Raw genomic sequence first — 21632 nt, forward strand, 5'->3', positions numbered from 1 at the left:
GACCAGCGTGCAGACTCACTTAGGTCCAGGTGTTAGCTTCCGATGGACTCTCTCCTGTACGTTGCACGGTTTCCTCTTTCCTGTTAGGCATTTGCTGAAAGCATAAATAACCCTCCTATTGTATTTATTACTCTTAACGGAAAGGATTCTTAACATAGCAACAACACCGTACATGACAGCGGAGATGGGTTCCTGATCACAGAGGCTGCCTCACCTGTCAGCGCCTCACCTGGACATGCCTTCATCCCTTCATTCGTTCACGTGTTCATTGGGCATCTGCTCTGCCAAGGCCAGTTCCAGACACTGAGGGTGCTCACTGCATAAGACAGAGTCTGCCTTTATCCTGGCGGGAAAGGCATGCAATAGACAAGTATATAGTCCCGTGTCGGGTCCTGGGTGCTGAAGCAGGGTGAAGGCCAGAAATGAACATGGTGGGTGCCTGCTGCTTTAGACACAGGGGTCAGGGGACATATACGTGGTCAGTGTCCGTAAGCCGAGCCCAAAAAATCTTTCTTATATCTCAGTGGAGGGAGGGAGGCCAGAGTTTGGAGATCTGGAGGGAGGGACACACGTGGCGGTTCCTCTGACTGGGTCAGATTGACGGCTTCTCCAAGAGGGGAGGCTTTCTCTACAAATGATATCTGGCCACTTACGTGTTAGTTACTGCACGGAGTGTCCACGTGGTCCAGTGTGTAGGAAGCAGGCAGGTGAGGATGAGAGGGAGGGAGGCAGAGGCCAGACGATGGAGGCCTTGGGCTCACCCTTGACCCTTGACGCCTGCCACGTGCTGGGCACACACACTGGTTGTATCATAAATACACATGTCAGGCCCTGGGAAACACCGAGTCGCTTGAGTGGAAGGGTGGAGATGGGGTCAGATCTGTGCCATAAGAAGGTTTAATCTGGTGGCAGGATGGAGACACTGTCAGAGGTGAGGGCAAGCTTGGAGTTGGGAATACTGGTCAGCACGGTCCTGCAGACTCCAGGTGACAGGTGGTGGGGCCGGAGGGGAGGGTGGGGTGCGGTCTTCTCCCTGGTGGTCATGCCAGGCGTGGCCCTGGGTGCAGAGAGAAAGGCCAGCAGTGCCACCAAATCTATACCATTTATTGAAAACTCCTGGGAGAAGCCAGTCTACTTTTTTTCTTTTATAGACTTTGTGAAGCCCTAAAATATACCAGTATACTCAGTAACAGTTGTTTTAAATAGATTTAAATTTTTAATTTTGCAAGTTTTTCGCCATGACTGTGTCCGAGGTGGGTCTACTCCCAACCTCAAAAAAGGATTTTTGCTTCTCAGTTTGCTCTCCTGTTGCTTGTTGGATTCTTACCGGAGCTCCGTGGGAGGGAGGTCAGAGTCTTCATGAACACCTTCCTTTTTATTGGTGCTTCTCTGAGGTTCCTTCGCCCCTGAGGTAGTAGCATCCAGCATCCCACCCAGTCACTCCACAGTGTTCTGTCCTCTTGTCCTGTCCTCTGTCAGAGCTGTTTCATGCAAAACTCTTTCCTCTCATGAAGCCACAGTGGGAGCCCGAGGGCAGTGGTTTGCTGGTGTTGGATGGTCCGGCCCTGCTGGAAAAGTAGCTGCCGCTGAGCTGCACGATACCCGTCCCCCAAGACGGCTGGTGCTCTAGGTGGGCATCCTGCCCCCTTCCCCGGTTCCCATTAGGGACATCCAAGCACACTGGGGGACGGGGTCTTGTCTCCTCTCTGGGCTGGGCAGGGAATGTACTGCATTGTATTTGGGACCTTACAGCATCAGGAGACTCAGACTGGGGTCTTCTCCCGAGAATGAAAACTCTTTCAGACTCCATCTAACATAAAGTTTCTGGCTTTGGTAACTCTTTCCTTCTTCCCTTCCCTCCATAGATTATGGTCCACGACATGCCCTTGTTATAGACTCCGGTGTGCAAAGGAAAATTAACTTGGCTTCTGCCCTGAAATTGCTCCGTCTGTTGGTAAAGAATGATAAATAAACAGATGACTAAAATATAGAAAAATAAGAGCTCTGGTAGAGATTTATCTTTTCACTTTTAGGAGGTTTTTTTAAGAAAAAAAATATCAGAGAGGCTTATAAATTTCACTTTAATTTCCTGTTGGAGTGTTTACAGATAATATTTTAATGCTTCGCCAACCCTACGTCAAGAAAAAAAATGTCGCCTCCATCTTCTCGTGTGTATTTCTCCATAAGAGTCGATTGCCTAGTTCAGGAGTCACAGACACAAGTGTCTTCCAGGGCCAGGCAGGGACGTGAATGAGTGCAGGGCCTGGGGGTGTAGGGGGAGGGACCAGGGCAAACGGAGGACTGAGTCTCTTCCAACGCGGGCAGCTGCTCCTCAGAGCGGGCAGATTGTCGCCAGGCAGAAATACGCTTCCAGTGATGCCAGCTCTTATAATTTTTCAAGAGAAGCTGGGTTTTATGTGAAATCCCTGATTTTTAAATGTTAGTAATGAACTCAAATTTTTAAAAAATAGTGCAATGCCAACGCCATTCTTCCTGGGCTGGATTGTCCAGAGTGAGAGCACTTAGTGCTGTAGAAGAAGGTTTGCCGCATCTCCTACGGATGGGACGTGACAACCAGGGCAGAAATGCCTGGAGTTATCGAATAGCTCTCATCACAGATAATGCCTTTGTTTTGGAGAGACAGAAAGGGAAACTCAAACGCTTGTCATGTGCTTTCTTCTCCTTGTCGTTGCAAAGCACTTTGCAGTGTTTGAAGAAGAACAAACAGCTCAACTGAACAGCACTATTTTTTCTCTGAAGATGAACCAAATCCAGGACACACCCAGTGGAGGCGTTGACGGAGGCTGACCGTCTTCCTGGTCCCCCTGCACCCAAACCAAACGAGCCACCCAGCGAGCGCCAGGCTCCTCTTTGCAGAAGCGAGCAGGAGTCCCAGGCTTGGGGAGCTGGCTGGCCCGGGAGGGGGGCGTTGCTTCTCACAGCAGGTCCACCCAGCCCCCTGGTCCTCGGGCTCCGAGGACCCCTGCCTTCCTCCTACCCCGCTCTCTCGCCTCCGTGGATGCCGGAAGGAGCCCCTGGGGTCGGGGGTGGCCTTCAGAACCGTGCCCCTTCTGGGCCCAGTCCATGACCCTGGGCATCGCTGAATGTCTGTCTTGCAGCTACAGCCTAAGGCGGGGAGACGTGCTTGATCCTGGACGGTTTGACATGAAACTGGTGTGACTTTTCTTGGAGGAGGAGTAGGCCGTGACGCTGGGAGCAGCGGAGGCCTGTCGGGGATGGGGAGTGCTGGGCGGGCCGCTCCTGACCCGGGCCCCGCTCCTCGGTCGGCTGCGTTCCCCACGCCGTCGACGGTGCCGGCTGCCCTTTTGCTTTCCACCAGCCAGTGGCTATAAATACAGTCACATTTCCCACATACTGTATTTATGTTTCAGAAAATGTCTGCGTTGCATACGTAATGGAGGAGATATAATTATAATATTTCAAAACTGGCCAAATTTCGTGAAATATAAAATAACAGATGGCACCACACAATATTGGTGCGGTGCGCTTCATTTAAATCCTAACTCGAGCCTGAAAACCTTCCCAGTTGGTGCGGGGCAGTGATGACAGTGTGTGCTGGGAGGTGGGGGTGGCCTGGTCCCCTCCCCTGTCCCCTCCACGCTTTCCTTTCCAGGGAAAGCGGAGTTACAAAGATGCACATTCCCAGGAGTCTCAAGGGTGGTCTTGTCGATCTACCAGTTTTATGCTGCTTGGGTTTCCTTGCGCCGAAGAATAGAAAGCGTGATGTCCGATCTTGATCTTGGACACCAGACAGCCCACCAGACAGGGCACCCGGGTGTCATGGCTGGTCTGGACCCCTCACAGCCGTCCATTCTTATCTTAACTACCAAGAAGCTGTTGCTGAAGTTTAAAACCTTCAGACACGTGTTTTGCACCCTCGGCTGCGGCTGCACTGGACCTTCCTGTGCTGGGCTGTGCACCTCGGAGAAGTAGCAGGTGGACCTGCTTCGTTTCGAGTCCATTGCTTGTTCCCACCTTCCCCCGAAGCGGACACGATCCGAGATCTCCCTGACCCTCCACAGGCCTGCGGGGCACTGGGGTAAGAGTAGGAAAGTTGGTTCGCTCTCAAGGGCACAGGCTTGTCTAGAAGGAAGGCTGGGTTGCCAGACACCCTCACTCAAAATCTCTGCATGACTCAGATGAGGATTCCTATAAGCGTTTGTGTACAATCCACGTTCTCCAAGTGGTAGCATTTAGCTGCTGCCTTTTTTTTTTTTTTTTCCATCTCAACTGCTCTTCCCATCTCACTGAAGAAACCATAAAATTTAGCAATAAGGTTTCAGACTCCCAAATTCATGAAAAAAAGAGGCCAAGGAGCCATGGATGTCTGTGGCCGGCCCTCCTGACCTGTACGTGAAGTCTCGTGTCTCAGCCTTTAGGGAACCAAAGGGCGGCTGGATAAGCCCCACCTGGGCTCCCGCAGTGACTGGGACTTTGCTCCGGGTGTCCGATCATTCTTTCCCTGTTCCAGTCTTTACTCAGGATGAGCTTCCAAAACCTTCTGGAGAAGTTAGAAGAACTTACGATGCCGCCTTCCCGTTAACAGCATGAGGAGAGTCGAAAGGTAAAGGCATTTCGTGTTCCGTCTCTGTCTTCAGAGAACAAACTCACAGATGAGGTCCGGGTTAACTTGGAACCGTCTTCTCCATACACTGGAACATGTCGGTCTGTTCTTGAGTTTTCTTCCCTAATGGGCCGTCTAGGCTGGAAACGTGTCTATTCTGTTGTGCTGTGATAACGTGCAGGGAACACAGAAACCTCTCGATCCATGTGTGTGCTGGGATGTTTTCTCCGTGGTGGAGTCGGGGGAAGGCCAGGGCTGGGCACGGGCTGTGGAAGGGGGCTGACTTCCCTGTGAAAAGAGCTGTGGGGCTGTGGCTGTACTTTATGATGCGTCTGTATTTATCTGGGGAACCACCAAGGGACCACAACATAAAAACAATCAGCAGGTATGCTTCTGAATCCTGCGTTTACCCTTCTGAAGGGAATTATTTCCTGCAGTTCCTACCCATCCCAGATCCTTGGGAATCAGTAGGTCAGGAAGTTGACCTTGGACCTAGTGTGGTCACAGATGTTACCTGAGAGAAGACCTCAACGTCTTCCTATGACCCTAGTGGGTAGAACACATTTAATGGGTGAGGTGACATCTTAGCTCAACAGAAGGAAGTACGTTCTGATAATCAAGGGGTCCAAGACTGAAGAAACTACCTTAGGAGTAGTGAGTTCCCCATCTGTGGAGGAACCCAAGTAAGTCCAGGTGGCCCCTGGGTTTTGATGTGGTAGGAGGAACTTAGAGCCTTGTTTCTCAGATTGTGGTCCAAGAACCAGAAGCATCCGTGCCACCTGGGAGCTTGTTAAAAACGCGGACTCTTGGGCCCCACCTAAGACCTGCGACTCAGAATTAGCATCTCGGCAAGATTTCCCCCAGTAATTTGTACGTGCGGCAGAGCGTGAGAAGCACTGTTGTATGGATTCCTTCTCAAGTTCGGATCTGCTTCTAAGTGAACTAGGCGAGATGCACGTGTTTACCACGAACGTAGACTTGCTTCACACTCAGCACCCACTCAACCAGAGAGACCATGTGTCAGGAGGATCTGGAGAGACTCCCAAAGACGCCTTCACTCAGAAGCGTTTCTAAAACAGTGGCATTAGAGCGTATCTTCCTCTTCTCCTGCCCTTCACGCCACCCTGACCTGCCATGTGTGCCGAGATGCACACAAGTTATTCCTTTCAGGCCGAACATTGAAGGACCCCATGAAAATGATAATGTCTTAACGAGATGGGGTGATGCTTTAAGCCATTATTGCCAGTTAAGCTATTAATGTTAATTAGTGCATCAATTTACTATCAGAGAGCAGGACTTATCATCTTTGTATCCCTACCACTTAGCATGTTTCCTGACAAATATTAATCTGTAATTTATTTTCTATGACAGCTCTTTCCAAAAAAAAAAAAAAAAAAGGATTTGGGGTGGCATTACCTGGACTGACAAATCCTCATTGAAAGGGAATAGCTCAGACTCTGGGGGAATAAATCGTGTCTGCTGGTTGGAAGGATTCTTCCCAGCGGAATTCCTGAGGATAACGGGTCCCAGGAGATGCGGACAAGCGTGGGTGGTACCCGAGAGAAGCACACACATTGGAAGCTCAGTGATCCACAGGGAGACAGCATCCCAGGGCATCCCTGCCTCTTGCCTTCCTCCCATGGGCTCTGGAACGTGGATTATGTGCCAGCGCTTGCAAGTTCAAGTGTGATGTAATGAAGTAGCTCAGATCATGGGCTCTGGAGCCAGAATATCTGTGTTCAGGTCCTGGCTGTGTAGCTTATTAGTTGAGTAATAGCCTTGGGCAAGTTCCTCAACCTCTTTAATCCTCTGTGTCTAAATCTGTAAAATAAGGGAAAGAGTAGGACCGACCCAGAGCGTTTTTGTGAGGATGAAATGGTATAACCGCTGTGCTTTGCAGGGTGCCCAGCACAGAGTAGGCGGTGAGTGAATACTAGATGCTCTGGTCACCGGCGTTGTTTTTGATGGCATGTTTCCCAAGCCATACAAACTTGCATTTGAATGGACGCATACACTTAGTAGCCTCAGAAAGTCACAAGCCATATTATTTCTTAGCACCACTTAAGATTTCCGAATCTGCCATTTCCTCTGACGGGCCTGTGTGCTCCTGGCTACACATGTCAACGTTCTTTTGTAAGTGCACACAGTTTCTTGGACAACCTTCCTTTGCATAAGGCTATGGAAGACCCACACTCCCTAATGAGAAAGGGGCAGGGCTGGAGGTATTTCGTTTGATATTCATTGTCATATGGTTGTTAAATAGGCTCTCCAGGAAATCTTCGGGCATGAGAACAAAATGCTGAAGATGGAACCAAGTGGAATAAGTTATGACCAAGTTTCCTGCACCTTTAAACAATCCTGCGTGAAGGAAGTGAGTGGGGTCCTGGAAAGGAGGTTGACACCTTTCCCTTAAAAAGAGATCTTTTTGTGAGGAAGGCTAACTTGTTTAGCAAGGAGGCACCAGTGTCTAATATCATTTGACCTTTCCATACCCTTGTGCTCAACTGCTTCGAAGCAGAGAATTATACCTCTCAGCTCTTTCTAAGAAATGGAGAGCCCTGGGTACAAGTAATTAGGGTCCAGTGCCTCAGGCTAGGTGCCCTGAGGGCATTTACCAGTTTTCCCACTAATTTCCTTCTTTTGTTCCAGGATCCCATCCAGGACACCATATTGCACTTAGTCATCATGCCTCTTTAGTCTCTTTTGGTTCGTGTCCAACACAGAAATCCAATTTTGTCAACAAATATCCCCACAGGCCTGGAGCGGGATGCTTCCGCTTGTCCATTACTTTACAGTCACTGAGTTCTGACCACGTGCGACAAGTGAAAGTGACTGAGTCCCTGCCCTAGAGAAGTTCACCAGCTGGGGGTGGTTACATACAGATAGGTAAAGAATTAATGACTGTACCTTGTGATACGTGCCGTCACAGGAAATACACCAGGCGCTATAACATCCTTGGCAGAGGGATGACTCTTGATCCTTGCCAGGAAAAGACAACGGCCCAATGTGTATTTTCGGGGATGGACCTCATGGTCAAATGAATCCACTGAATTGGGATGTTCGTTTTTATAAGTGATATGTTTCAACCCTGTCTTGAAAGAAAAAAAAAAAAAATGCCTGTGAGCATTGCTCCTATGAAGCAATGATTAAACAGAGAGTGTGGGGTGGGGGGAATTACATACACAGAACCGAGCTCCTCCAAACCAGCTGTGAAGTGCAGATTTGGGGTTTCCTGGGACAGAGACCTAGATGGGTCTGGAGATCCATTTCCACTGTATCTTGCTCTGCCTTTTCAGAGCTACATTTCTTGAAAAGTTGCCTTTATATGCTTTCTCTTTTTCCTCGCCTTCCACTCACGCCCTGACCCACAGTAGTCTGGCTTCTGTCCCTTTGTTTTACAAAAGAATTTTCACCAAGGCAATTAACGACGGTCCTGAAAACAATCTAATAGAAAAATGTTGACCACCATGTGCCCCGTTTCCTGGTACCCTTCCGCATTGCTGATCACGCCTTCTGCAGAGTCTTTCACCTCTTGGATTGATAACCTGTTTCTGTCTTCATCCGCCTCCCCTTGTCCTCGGCTAGTCCTTCTTTAGCCAGAACATTAAAAATCGTTTTTCAGACTCAGTTCTAGCTCCTCTTATCTCTGTCTGTTTTCCTGAGATTATCTCATAGACATCAGCAATCGCTTCAATTCCTGTTGGGATTAAAAGGTACAGTTGATCATTTCTCTCTTCCACGAAGGCCTGAACCAACTGAGAAATACAAAGTCAAGCAGGCATCAAACTCTCCATTTTATTGCGGGTGAAGCTGAGTTGCAGACTGCAGTCTTGAGTCAAGTCCAAAATGAGCTCCTCACTTTATACCTGTCTTTCTCCCAGTTGGTTTTATTCACTCAGCCACAGGCAGAATAATTTGTCAACTGGAGCTGTAGGCCTCCCCTTGCAGAGACAGGACCTGCCAGGGGGCTTGGCATGTAGAGGCGGAAGGAACAGAAAGGAAAACACACACAAACCACAGGTAGTCCTTTTAAGGCGAAAAAGAGAAGAGAGAAACAGAGGGAGAGAGGGAGGAAAAATGAATGCATATAAGCAGAGGCCAGAAATACATTAACCCTGCCCAGTAAAGAAGCAGGGACACAGATGTGCCACACCTTTGTCTTCTCCCTAATGAGATAAATCAATCTTTGTTTTTTTTAAAGATTTATTTTTTATTTATTTAACTTATTTTTGGCAGCATCGGGTCTTAGTTGCGGCACGCGGGATCTTTGTTGAGGCACGTGGGATCTTCATTGTGGTGCGCGGGCTTTGCTCTAGTTGTGGCGCACGGGTTCATGAGTGCGTGGGCTCCGTAGTTTGCGGTATTCGGGGTCTAGTTGAGGCGCACGAGCTCAGTAGTTGTGGCGCATGAGCTCGGTTGCCCTGCGGCATGTGGGATCCTAGTTCCCCGACCAGGGATCGAACCCGCGTCCCCTGCATTGGCAGGGGGATTCTTTACCATTGGACCACCAGGGAAGTCCCCAGATAGGTCAATCTTATTCCTATACGGGTGAAAAACAAACAGCGAGAAGTGAAGCAAAGATGGCGGCTTCTTCTCCAATACTTTTCCTGGGGAGGCAGAAGTTTCCATTCCATGAGCCTGAAGAAACATACCACGAATCACCACCTGCACTGGGACATCCTTAGTCAAATGCTCTGCTCTGAGCTGCAGGTTTGTATGTTTAATTTCTGAAGTGATGTCCCCTCTTGGACGTCTCACGTGTAACTGCAACACAGCTTGCCCCAGATAATCACCCTAGTGACCAAGTGTGGAGCTCTTACAGGTGCCGGGCCCTGCGCTAACAGCTTTATGTAGACGCTCTCATTTGAGCTTCAGGTCCACTGTGGGCGGTGGGCGGGGCTGCTTCAGGCAGTTGAGCAGAGTTCTCAGCACACTGCCCGTGAGCAGTGGATGTGGGATTAGAACCCAGGTAGTCTGGCTCTAGAACTGCCAGCTGGGCCATTATTCCGCTTTCTCAGCTGAACCCATACCTGCTCTGTTAATCCACGCTGCTCCCCTACACCGGGTCTGAATCCAGTGAATCCTGCCTCAGTCATTGCCATAATGTCCATCAAGAAACACAACTGGGAACCAAGGCATCAGTCTTGAAAACTCCCCTTGGCTTGTCCCCGTCTCCACCGAGTCCCGTGGATCACGTCTCCTGAAAACCTCCACCGTCCCCCTGGGGGCGTCCACATCCATCACCATCGTGGAAGATGACGAAGGAGGCGCTAGCCAGGGAGACGCTGCGCCAGGTGCCCCAACAAAGTCCACGCGGCCTTCTCCTCAGCCCTGGCCTCTCACTTAGCAGCTCCACGTCCCAGGCACGGCAAAGATTTGGGGGAGAATCGTTCATTCCGGGGAGTACTCGGCATGTCCCTCAGCAGAAAAAAAGCAAGAACGCTTAGTTCATGATCTGCCCTCGTGGGGACACAGCACGGCCCTCTGAGCAGGGGCATCTACCGGTGAGCATCCTGACGGCCCTGGGAGCAGGGGCATCTGTGGGTCAGCATCCTAACGGCCCTGGGAGCAGACGCGTCTACAGGTGAGCCTCCTAATGTGTGAGGCCTTGGTTCAGCTGAACTTCCGGGGCCTCAGAGGCTCTTACATCCTTCAGGGAAACGCTGAAAGCAGAATCGAGTGCGTCAAACACAGGTACCTAGCGAAGCTTGAAGAATCTAATTTTGCAGGAGGACATCCCCTAAGTGCTGCAGTTCTGCTGCAAAGTGAGTCAACCTTCTGCTGAGGAGGGAAATCAGATTCCTTTCAATCTCGGGCGATCCACAATTTCCAGGCCAAACAGACAGAGCTTGAGTTTGTTTTTCCCTGTCATTACTGCTCAGTCCGGTGTTTCCATTTTAAAAGGCGTGCGTGTGGACTGAACCAAAGCCGGGATTATTTAAAACACTGTGCCTGCTGATTCATTTAAATGGCCCCAACATCTCTGGCTAATAGTAAGTGCATTCTTAATAAAGCACACAGATTTGGCCGGGCCTAGAGAATTTAATATCAGCTGCAGCAACAGTAGCCCCGGGCATTTGAATGACTTGTTATCATTTTCTGACGGTTTTCCCACATGTTCCTCATCTGCTCTCTCCCTTCCCTGGGAATGCAGAGCAGGATGGCAGGGCCGCGGCCCGTTCCGTAGGGACTCAGTCTTCTGTTTGGACCCAGCTTCCTGTTGTGTGCAACAGTGCCAATTAAATGCTCAGTAAACGTCACTTGAAAATAAGCTAACATGGCCCACAGTGAGACGCCGACTTAATTTTCCACGTAGAAAGACACATTTTGAGTTGAAATAATGCCCCACGGAGGACGAGCTCCCAGCCCCCAGCAGAGCCAGCCCATGTCTCTGTGCAGCCGCGGATGGGTGCTGGGTGCTGGGTGTGGTCCCTTAGAGAACAGGCCTTCCCTGTGCCCGCCTGTTGTCTCCCAGAAGAGATGAACGTGGGATTAAGTGTCTCATGGCCAGAAATGTCAGAACCTAGCGTGTCGCCTAGGCGTGTGGTTCCTAGCTGTGCTCTTTCATCACTTGGGCTTTATTTTAAAGTGGTTAAGAGCACAAGCGTTGTCACGTGGTCTCCGGGCCAGCCTTTGCTAACCAGGCCTCCGGCCTCTTCTGCGCGCCTGTCCTGCAGGAACAGTTCCTTGGGCCTTGAGCCTCACACAAAGGGTCAGTGTCAGCCCCGCCTGAGCCCATCAGTGGAGGAGGGGTGATGACTGAGATGCAGTCTCTGTGCCGGACCCTCCAGCACCAGCACGTGGGCTCCGGGCTGGGCGGGGCCAGAGCAGCAGCTGGTGTGATGCAGAGGCGGGTGGAGCTGGGGGGGGGTGGAAAGAGGCACAGTTAGAATTTTCCGCCGTCGCCTGAACATGGCCCCCTGGTAGCCGTGAAGTCAGGCAATGTGTGACTCTGTGTTTCTCTTTTCTTCCCCCCCCTTCTCTTTTTCTTCCTCCAAATGCAAATCAATAGACAAGTATTCACAGCCCAAAAAGAGGTCAAGGAGAGAAGAGTAGCCTTTTTATCCAGACAGGAGCACAGGGAGCAGCCCCCCCCACACGGGGGGGGGAGGAGGACAGGAAATGGGGGGGAGAGAAAGGGGGCGGGGAGAAAGGGGGGCGTATCTGGCGAGAAGACGATGGACATTTGGCCGTGGGCGTCCTCACATCTTCCTGCACTCCACTTCCGAAAGGGGTGATAACTTTTCTCCCTTACTGGCTGGAATATTTACACTCTTGCTCAAAAGCTGTTCTGGGAAAAAAAAAAATTGCTGCTTAGGTGAACATCGGATGCCATTTTCTTTAATAATTGGCTAACATTTGATCAGTCATCTGTAAGTAGAAGGCTTTATGATGATGTGAGATTGGGTAAGATACGGTCTTGAGCAAATCTAGCCAGTTTCTGGGCTGGGTATGAACTAGGGTGATGCTTATCTGATTGGAAACAACAACGAGAACAGTCGTAACGGTTGCACGGGGACGTTCATTGTTGGATCAGCTGACGGGAGAGGCTGCCTGTTAGGAGATGTGCCGTCTAGTCCTGGTGTCTCCCTTGACTTTGGGTCTCTTGGGACACACTGATGCTGGAAGCAGCCCGATGTGCCGGGCGTTGGAGAGTTGTGTGTGACCTTCCCTGAGTCCAGGCGCTAAGCGCACTCCGTCACAGCGGGCCAGCCTCCCTCTTGGCCTCCGGCGTCTTCCAAATCCCACAGAGACGGTAGCCAAGCGTAAACAAGGTATAAACCCCAAATACAAAAACAAAAAAATTGGAAGAGGAAATAGAAGTGGGTGTGAACTTTTCTTGGAAAAAGAATAAAACGAGTGGCAGGTGATTGAGTGGAGTAAAGAAGGCTGAGGTGGGAGGATCTGTGGAGGGAAGCGGTAGCTAGAACCAGGCGGTGTGCCACTGAACCAGGAGGCCCAGGAAGGGCACCAGAAATGGGGAGGCGCCAAAGACAAAGGGTGGGTCAAAGTCTGTGTTAGCCACTCCACCTCGAGAATTCTCTGCTTCCCCACTTCTGCATGAGTGGGAAGTCTATTTTTTGAAGGAACTGAAGAAGAAAGCTCCGGGCTCAGCCCCAGAAGAGAGCTGAGGGTCCCACTGCAAGCCGAGAGGCGGAGGGTCCCCACCCTGAGTGGAGAATCCCCCGGCCTTCCTCAGGACGCGGGAAGCCAGGACTTTACCCCCTGGCAGGAGAATGGGGAACGCCTCCAGCTCCAGACAAAAAGAGCCACATGACTAACACTTGGGGAAATGGTCCCAAGGCCAGTTCCTGGCCTCGTCATCTTTAAAGGGTCCACAGGTAGATAAACTCCATCGATAAACACAGAGATTCCAGTCAGGCTTTTATTGTTTTGCTCTTAAATATGAAAGGAAGGCCAAAGATCACCAGATAGTTGAGGAGGCTTTCCTGCGGGAAAGACAAAGATGGAAACAAATGAGCAGAGTAAAAGGACTGAGGAAATGGAGCCTGAGCCGCCACACAGGGGAACTCTGGAAGCTATGATTGACATCCTCAGAGAGATATGAGAAGATACGGTACACAGGGAACAAGGTCAGGCGCTATATAAAAAATCAGACCGCAAGAAGACGGAGGGAAACTAATCATTTGTAATAGAATTTTTAAAAAAAACAGTAGGAGAACTGGAAGTTAAAACCAAGGACATCTTGATAAATGAAAAGGGAAAATATAAGAAAATTAGGGAACTAATCCAGAAGCTTAACATCCATTTAATAAGAATTCCACAAAGAATGAATAATATAGAGGAGAGAAAAATTTCAAAGACACAATACAAAAAAATTTTTAAAATCCCAGAATTGGAGAACATGAATTTTCTATATTGAAAGAGTATATTGAGTGCCTGACACAATGAAAGAAAAGAGACCCACATTAGGAAACATCTTTGTGAAATTTTGGGCAGCCATGGGTGAAGAGAACACCCTCAGTGTTTACTGAGAGAAAATAGAGCCATTTCACGTACAAAAAAATACAAATTGACATTCATCAGACTTTTCAGCAATAATGCTTAAGCTTAGAAGAAAACAGAGAAATGGCTTTTCAACATTTGGAGACGATATTGATTTTAAACCTAGAATTCTATTTGCAGCTGAATTAACTATATATAAGTTGAGTGAGATTAGAATAAAGCCATTTTCAAATAAACAAGATCCCTGCCGGAATGACCACCTATGTATGCTTTCCCAGCAGACTATTAAGAGATTTGTTATATTAAAACAAGGAGGAACACCAAGTGGAAGAAAACCTAGATCCAGACGACAGGAGAGAGACAGGGGGTCCCGTAAGCTCTTAGGAAAGGGAAGTCCCAGATGACAGCGGAGGACCAGGGAACAGAAGGTCCAGAAAGAATGCCTTTCAAATGTGGTGCCTATAAATCACTAGACGAATTTTAGGATTCTGCAGGGAGTTTGGGGAGATTTAACAATAGGTCCATAGAAAACTAAACGCATGAAACAAAAAGGCAAATATTTCTGGGCAAAGCAAAAAGTTCTACTAGAAAGACAAATAATCATAACAATGTCAATGCTAAAAATTGATATAGTTGAAAATCATGACATTTATACTGGGTTGGCGGAGGGAGGAGCAGGGTAGGGGGTGGTGATCAGGGCTGAATCTTCACCTTCTGTAGTAGGAAGTCGTTGGATAATTGTTAAAATTGTTAAATCAAGAAATATCAGAATAAGCACACTTTAAAAAAGAAATAAGGAAGCAAATACCAGACAGAACAGCTAAAAGAGATGAAAGTGGTTGCTTCTGAGAAATGGCATTTGGCATGCAGTTTTCAATCATGAGCTTTTAGTCCTAGTAACTTGAAAAAACACGTATGTCATGTATTATTATTATTATTTTTTGTATTGAAGTGCAGTTGATTTACAATGTTGTGTTAGTTTCAACTGTATATAGCACAGTGCTTTGGTTATACATACATATATATATGTATATACATTCTTTTAAAAATTCTTTTCCATTATAATTTATCACAAATACTGAATATAGTTCCCTGTGCTATACAATAAATCCTTGTTTATTGTCATGTATTATTTTTAAAATTTATTTTTTTTATTGGAGTATAGTTGATTTACAATGACTTTTTTTAACATCTTTATTGGAGTATAATTGCTTTACAATGGTGTGTTAGTTTCTGCTTTATAACAAAGTGAATCAATTATACATATACATATGTTCCCATATCTCTTCCCTCTTGCATCTCCCTCCCTCCCACCCTCCCTATCCCACCCCTCTAGGTGGTCACAAAGCACAGAGCTGATCTCCCTGTGCTATGCGGTTGCTTCCCACTAGCTATCTATTTTACGTTTGGTAGTGACAAAGTGAGAGAGTGTCATGTATTATTTTGATTAAAGTTTTTTAAATGAAAAAAATAATGTGCGATGCTGGCAGCCGTGTAGTAAATCATTTTTTTTTTTTTTAAAGCATAGGATTTTTTTTAAAAAATTAAATAATTAATTAATTTTATTTTTGGCTGCGTTGGGTCTTCGTTGCTGCGTGCGGGCTTTCTCTAGTTGTGGTGAGTGGGGGCTACTCTTCGTTGCGGTGCACGGGCTTCTCGTTGTGGTGGCTCCTCTTGTCGCAGAGCATGGGCTCTAGGTGCACGAGCTTCAGTAGTTGTGGCTCGCAGGCTCTAGAGCGCAGGCTCAGCAGTTGTGGTGCACGGGCTTAGATGCTCCGCGGCATGTGAGATCTTCCCGGACCAGGGCTCAAACCCATGTCACCTGCATTGGCAGGCGGATTCTTAACCACTGCACCAGGGAAGCCCGTAAATCTTTATAAAGGCTTCATGTGAGTACATCAGAGGACAGAAGGGCTTCAGGCTTTGGGGTCAGCTCTGGGTGCGAGTCTCACTTCTGCCAATTCCCTGGGGCCCAGGGACGTCCTTGCTGAGGTGTCTGAGACCCGTGAGAAGCTCTATTTGTGGGAGCTATTCATACCTATCAGCCACCAAGCAGGGAACTGACACATCGTGGGTGTTTCAAAAGCAGTATTTATTGTTAAAGCTCTCATGGGCATGACCGAGCTATTCTGTGGACATATTAGAAGTTTGGGGACGCATAGGAATAGATGAAGACCTGAGACCAGAGGTGAGACCCCCACCGTGAGTGGGTCCCTGGGCCTCAGAAGCAGGGTTACTCTTCTGGCCATGAACCCGTCACTTCATAAATTCTTGCTCTTTTGAGCTAAATGGCACCTTGTGGTTTGAAGGAGTGCCTTCCAGAGTCTTCAGCTTGCTCTCAGGGATCAGAGCCCAGGAGGCTCCAGTTCAATCTGGAATATTAGAGCTGACATGGCAGAGTCAGATTTTAATCTGTAGTATTTTATCATCCGTCCTTTTTTATTTTTTTACGGGAAGAAAACCCAGTGTTACAATATCTAGAACTCCATCCTTCCTGTCCCTTCGTTGGGCTCCAAGTGCGCTGATCCGTCATCTTCAGGCTGTTTACCTGCTGATTTCAGCGCAAAGTTGGTAAATGGAAATTGCTCGAAGAGCCTTCGGTGTTCCGCAGGTCGCTTCCCTGCCCCAGGGCTTCTGCTTAGGCCATGCTTTCTGTCCAGAGCAGTTTGGGGTCCCTGCTCCTGGCCAGTCCCACCCCAGGCCAGCCTAGAGATCACCTCTCAGGCAGTCTCCCTACCACCTCCACCTGCCCTCCTTCAGGTGTGCTACTGTCGTTGTTTTGTGCTTTCCTATCGACCTATATTTTTTCTCCATCACTTATCACAAATGTAATCAGTGACATGATGAGTTTCAGGTGGGTGAGGACAGGCTTCTAGCTTGCTCGATATTACTTCTCCCGTACGTCACACACAGTAGGTATTTACCCAGCTCATAGTAGGTACACGGTGAATGCTTATTCCACGAATGAATGAATGAATATATGAAGTACCAAAAGGCAGTCTCTTCATCCATGCGGTCTTTTGTATAAATATTTTAAAAATGTAGGTCAGAGGGAGTCCTTGAATTCCTTACGCAAGGTCATAATGCCAGCAGGGAAAGAGGCAGGCTGGGGACCCAGGACTATCTCTGGGGAGAGGACCCACCCTGACCCAGCTTTGCGTGTTGCCCATCAGCTCTAAGAATCCGTCACTCCGTCTGAAGAGGGTGGCCTGGCAACTCTCCCTGGTCCAGAGGAAAGACACGTAGGTGTGCAGGAGTGAAAGTGTGACAGCCAACCTTGCCACACAATTGCCTGGTTTCGGTTGGGTTGTTCCCCTACCTTATTGCTATTTAAATACAGTTTTGATGGTTTTGTTTGCTTTAGAGGGAGGAAAAAAAAGATTCATAGAAGGTATAAAATTGCATATTATTTACCTCAGAGAAGAGAACAGTCCCCCTAGTAAATATGCATTGAAGCATTTTTATTTGTATTTGTGTTTTTTAAGGTGTTTAAACAGACCTAGTAGACCGTAATATCTCTTTTCAGAGTTGGTGCCATCTATTGATTAAATATGTATTTATACATGTCTCCTTCTACTTTTTCTTTAAATAAAAGAGACATATATTTTTATCATTTAATAGACCTAGAAGAATTGATCAGTAAAAAATACATATTTATGTGTTTCCTTAAGAAAGATTATTAGGCATACAAATTTTAAAAGCTAAAATATTGTTATACGTTGATGTTTGTTAAACGTGAATTTAATTAAAAGTGCAGGGTGTGCGTGTGTGTGTGTTAGGGAATAGTTTGGTTGAAGAAATGGGATTTTTTTTTTTAAAGAATCAATTTTACTTACATATTTATTTTTGGTTGCGTTGGCTACTCATTGCTGCGTGCGGGCTTTAGCTGTGTCGAGCGAGGGCTACTCTGCATCGCGGTGCGCGGGCTTCTCATGGCGGTGGCATCTGTTGCGGAGCACGGGCTCTAGGTGCACAGGCTCGGCAGTTGTGGCTCACGGGCTTAGTTGCTCCACAGCCTGTGGGATCTTCTCGGACCAGGGTTCGAACCCGTGTCTCCTGCATTGTCAGGTGGATTCCCAACCACTGCGCCACCAGGGAAGTCCCAAAATGGGATGTTTTAAAAACACAAATATAACTGATGGGAAATAGAGAAAGAACATAAACTTCGGAGTAAGAAAGACCTGGGTTCTCTGCTACTTTGTAACCTTGGAGAAGGCACTTGGTTTTCTCTGCCCTGGTATGCATCTGCACCTGTGGAGGGAGGAGAGCAGTGAAGGATGGGTGGGAATCAGAGAAAATACACACGGAGCGCCCAGCATTGTGTCGGGTCCAAGAGGCTGAAAAAGGTTGATTCCCGTCCCCCATCAGCTCACCGAGGGGTTGCGTGTGTGTCCTTCCCGAGAAGGGCCAGAGGCTGTGCCCTCGGAGCCTATCGGGACACAGCACACCCTTGGGGCTCAGGGAAGCGTGTTGAGTGCATGCTTGGGTGCGGGAGCCACGGATGCTCCCCCCGAGGTACAGCCCTGGTGGGGACGGCAGGCCTGGGCTCAAACCGGGTCTCGGTGCATGCACCCTCTGCAGCGCTGGGGAGTCGTTTAAAGTCTTCGAGTACCACGTGGCTAGTAGTACCTACTACACTGGCTGGTTGAGAAGATAAATACGGGATCTGTAGGCCAAAGACAGAGGACCTGGCTCGTGGATAAAAGTGACAGTGCTCGACATTCATCATTTCTTTTTAGGGAGGCATTCACTTTGAAAAATAGAAAAACCTGGGTTTGAATTTTGGCTGTGTTACTAACTAGCTGTGTGACCTTGGATAAATCACCTAACTGCTCTGAATCTCAGTTTCCTTATCTCACAAAAAAGGTGTCATTATACCTTCTTGGGAGACAAGGCTAGGGGTAAAATATGACGATATTTGAGAAAACCGTGGTCCCCAGAGGGTGCAGAAATGATGCCTGTTATTTGTATGAAGCTGTCAGTCACCAAGCCCTACTAATTCTGCCCTTTTCCCCCGGCCCCTGCTTTTCCTCTTCCACTGCTACGACCTTGTCCCAGGTCCGTCAAATCTGGGATGACCCACCAACAAGTACTCCTGCCTCAACCCATGCTGTGCACTCTACACAGATTAAAATCCATAAATTATTTCCCGTTTGTTTGTAGCACTCCCTGCTTAAAATGAAATTTTTTTTTCCAGCAGCAATAGGGAATTTCTAAATATTGTTTGTTTAGAATTCAAGGCCTTTTCCACTCTGCCTTCCACCTACTCCCCCAAGGCCTCTCCCCATGTTTCCCCAGAGGGTTTTGGCCTGTTCTGTTTCCCCTCCCTGGGGCATCCGTCTCATTTCAGTGGCCCACCTGATCCTGCAGCCACCTCAAGCTAGTTCTGTCCTGCAGATTTAGCCACCAGTGACAATTCTGATGAATAGGATTCTGGCTTTGTTCAAGAATTCACACGTGAATTTGCTTGTGAATGACATGTTTGCAACTACTGGCTCTGTAGAATCTGAATTTAATACTTAGTATGTACATGTCCTAGTATCTTTTATGTAGCGTTATGTTAATTTTTCGATGGTCTCTGCAAATATATTGTGTACCCTTTTCAGACAAGAGCAAAGTACGTTCTTTGTATTCCCAGCCTTTAAAAAAGGACTTTAAGTACTTTGTAAGTGCCAGGTGATGATACTATCACCATAGTATAGAAAACCTTTCAGACTTGTTAATAACGAGGGAAGTAATTGATTGTTTTACTTCTTTAAAAGGAAATGGTCTTAATTTTGTAGAAATGGAGGCACTCAGACCAAAAGAACTCACTGGCAATTGGTGGTAGGCATAGCTGCTTAATGGCAACTGTGGGGTTTTGTGTTTAGGACAGGTCTGGGTTTGACTGCTGACCCTCTTAGCTGTGTGGCCTTTAGCCAGTTGCTGAACCTCTCTGAACTTGAGTTTCAGGCTACTAAGATCCAGCAGTAGTGTTGCCACGCGGTGGGTCTATGATGAGGATGAGCTAAGATGGTAACTGTGAATGCGTGCCCACGCAGGCTCTTGGGAAAACATTGGCGATCGTGGTGAAGGGGAGGGAATACTGTCTCCCATAGGGTCGGTCACTCACCTGCCCCTGCGGTGAGCCGCGCACACACTGAGCTGGGGGGGAGTCCAAGCCACCGTGGGGTCTTGGGAGGACACCCTGGGACAGAAATAGTTGCGCCCTGCGTGCCCAGCCCCTTCTATAATACCCCCTGCTGTTCTTTTCACAGCTCCTCAACACTGAGCGGATCCATCAGAGGGGCACCTCCTCAGCAAGCAGAGGGCACAGCCCACGGGGGGCCAGGGGGCCTGGGGGTGGGTGCCGCAGGCCTTCCTGAGAGGAGGTGCGGAGCAGGAGGAAATCTGCCGCATGGCACACCCAGAATACCATCCACGTGAGCTGCTCTTCCAGGGGCAGGGCCGACTGGGCTGTGAGCAGGAGAAGCCAGGACGGAAGACAGAAAGCCACAGGTTCCTTCCGTGGCCTTGTCACCTTGGAGATGTCCCACGACTTCAGCTGGTTCCTGCCTCCTTGCCGTCTAGTCTGAACGCACCCCGCCTGTACCGCAGTCGCAGCGGCTGTTCCGGCGTCTAGGGCATCCAGTCTAGGGAGAGCTTGAGGATGCTCTAATTGCGGGGAACCTGGCCAATTCTCTTCGCATCCTTGTTGGAAAAAACCCTAACGCACCCATCTTCCTGCTGGGAAAACTGAATTGCTTCTGATTTAACCGTCCGAGTGACCTCCGCATGGGCCACGGCTCCTGCCCTCCCAGCCTGGAGACCAGGAGGAGGAAAGATGGTGAGGAATTGGCACAAGGTTTGGTCACACTGCCTTTCTTGTCGTGCCCTGAGCCCTGCTCTGTGAGGTCCCCACTGCCAGTCCCAGCCCCTCCCACTGCCCACGAAGGCGCTCCGGTGCCCACGGAAGGAAGCCCTGCGCGCTGGCATCTCCCCCAGAGAGCAGTGCACACGCGTGCTCCGGGCGAGGGCGAGCATGGGGCAGACCGCAGCTCCCCGGAGCCCAGCCTCCCAGCTGGAAAGTGCCCGCGTGTCGCTCAGGAGCGCGGAACCAATGCGAGCCTTGGAGGAGGTCTGCTCCGCACCCCGCGCAGATCGGTGCTGATGGTGCTTGCCAGTTGTGTGTCTGCGCGAGAAAAAACCCGAGACGCTGCCTGCCTGCTCCCTCTCTCCTGCTCTCTCCCTCCCTTTGCAAACATTGGATTTAAACCTGCTCAGAATTCAGCACAGAGGAAGGCGGCAGCGGCAGCAGCGGCAGCCGGCCCAGCCGCGGGGACACCGCAGCCTCAAGATGCACCACCCCGCCTGCTGGATTGTCTTCTCCGTGACGACCGCCCTGCTCTTCATCCCAGGTACCCAGCAGGGGCTCTCGGCTCCCCCCGGGCGGTTCCGAGCAGAAGGGGAAGGGGAAGGGGAGCCCGGGTGGTGGGGGAGAGGGAGTAGTGTGAGCTGCGTGTGTGGGGAGAGGTGGGCTCGCCGTGCACACACCGCTTAGCTCGTCGCTCCTGCACGCACGGGTGCTTGCAGCTCGGGTTTGGGGTTCGCCCTCCTTCCAGGCAGTGGGTCTGGTGAGCTGGGTTCAAGATGTGCACCTGCTGTGAGGCACTGCAGTTGCTGTGCAAGGTGCCGGCTGGCTTTAACCAGTTGTGGTCCCAGGGGTAGGAGAAGAGGGGCTTAAACTCCCAGGGATAAATCTTTCTCGCCGCTTCTGTTGGGACCGGCAGGATAGAGGGGACATCCTGATTCCTCTCTGCGTCTGCTGGCATCTCTGTTTTTCTGTCTCTCCTCCTTTCTCTCTCTCTCTCTCCCCCCTCCTCCCTCCTCCCCCCCCCCCCCCACACACCACCCTCTCTCCTCACTCTCTCTCCAGCCCCTTCCTCTCTCCTTCCTCCTCCTTTGCTCCTGCATTTCTCACCTTAACACAGTCCTGCCACCTCCATCCTTTCTTTATCCTTCCACCAAATGGGCAGATTGTGCCTCTGAAATTCAGAATCCCGTTTCCCCCTCCTTCTCCCCGCATCTGAAACGTGAATGT

At 49.2% G+C, this 21632-nt stretch overlaps 1 long non-coding RNA gene across 1 annotated transcript in view; it reads left to right on the forward strand.

The window, feature by feature from the left end:
• The window catches only part of LOC132369851 (uncharacterized), a 166515-nt gene extending 146670 nt beyond the window's left edge, over nt 1-19845 (forward strand). Inside the window, exon 3 of the long non-coding RNA XR_009504480.1 lies at nt 19810-19845. This is a non-coding gene — a long non-coding RNA (uncharacterized LOC132369851). The remainder of the gene's footprint in view (nt 1-19809) is intronic.
• Nucleotides 19846-21632: the final 1787 nt, after the last annotated feature.

Source organism: Balaenoptera ricei, chromosome 8 (assembly GCF_028023285.1).
Source record: "Balaenoptera ricei isolate mBalRic1 chromosome 8, mBalRic1.hap2, whole genome shotgun sequence".
NCBI lineage: Eukaryota > Metazoa > Chordata > Mammalia > Artiodactyla > Balaenopteridae > Balaenoptera > Balaenoptera ricei.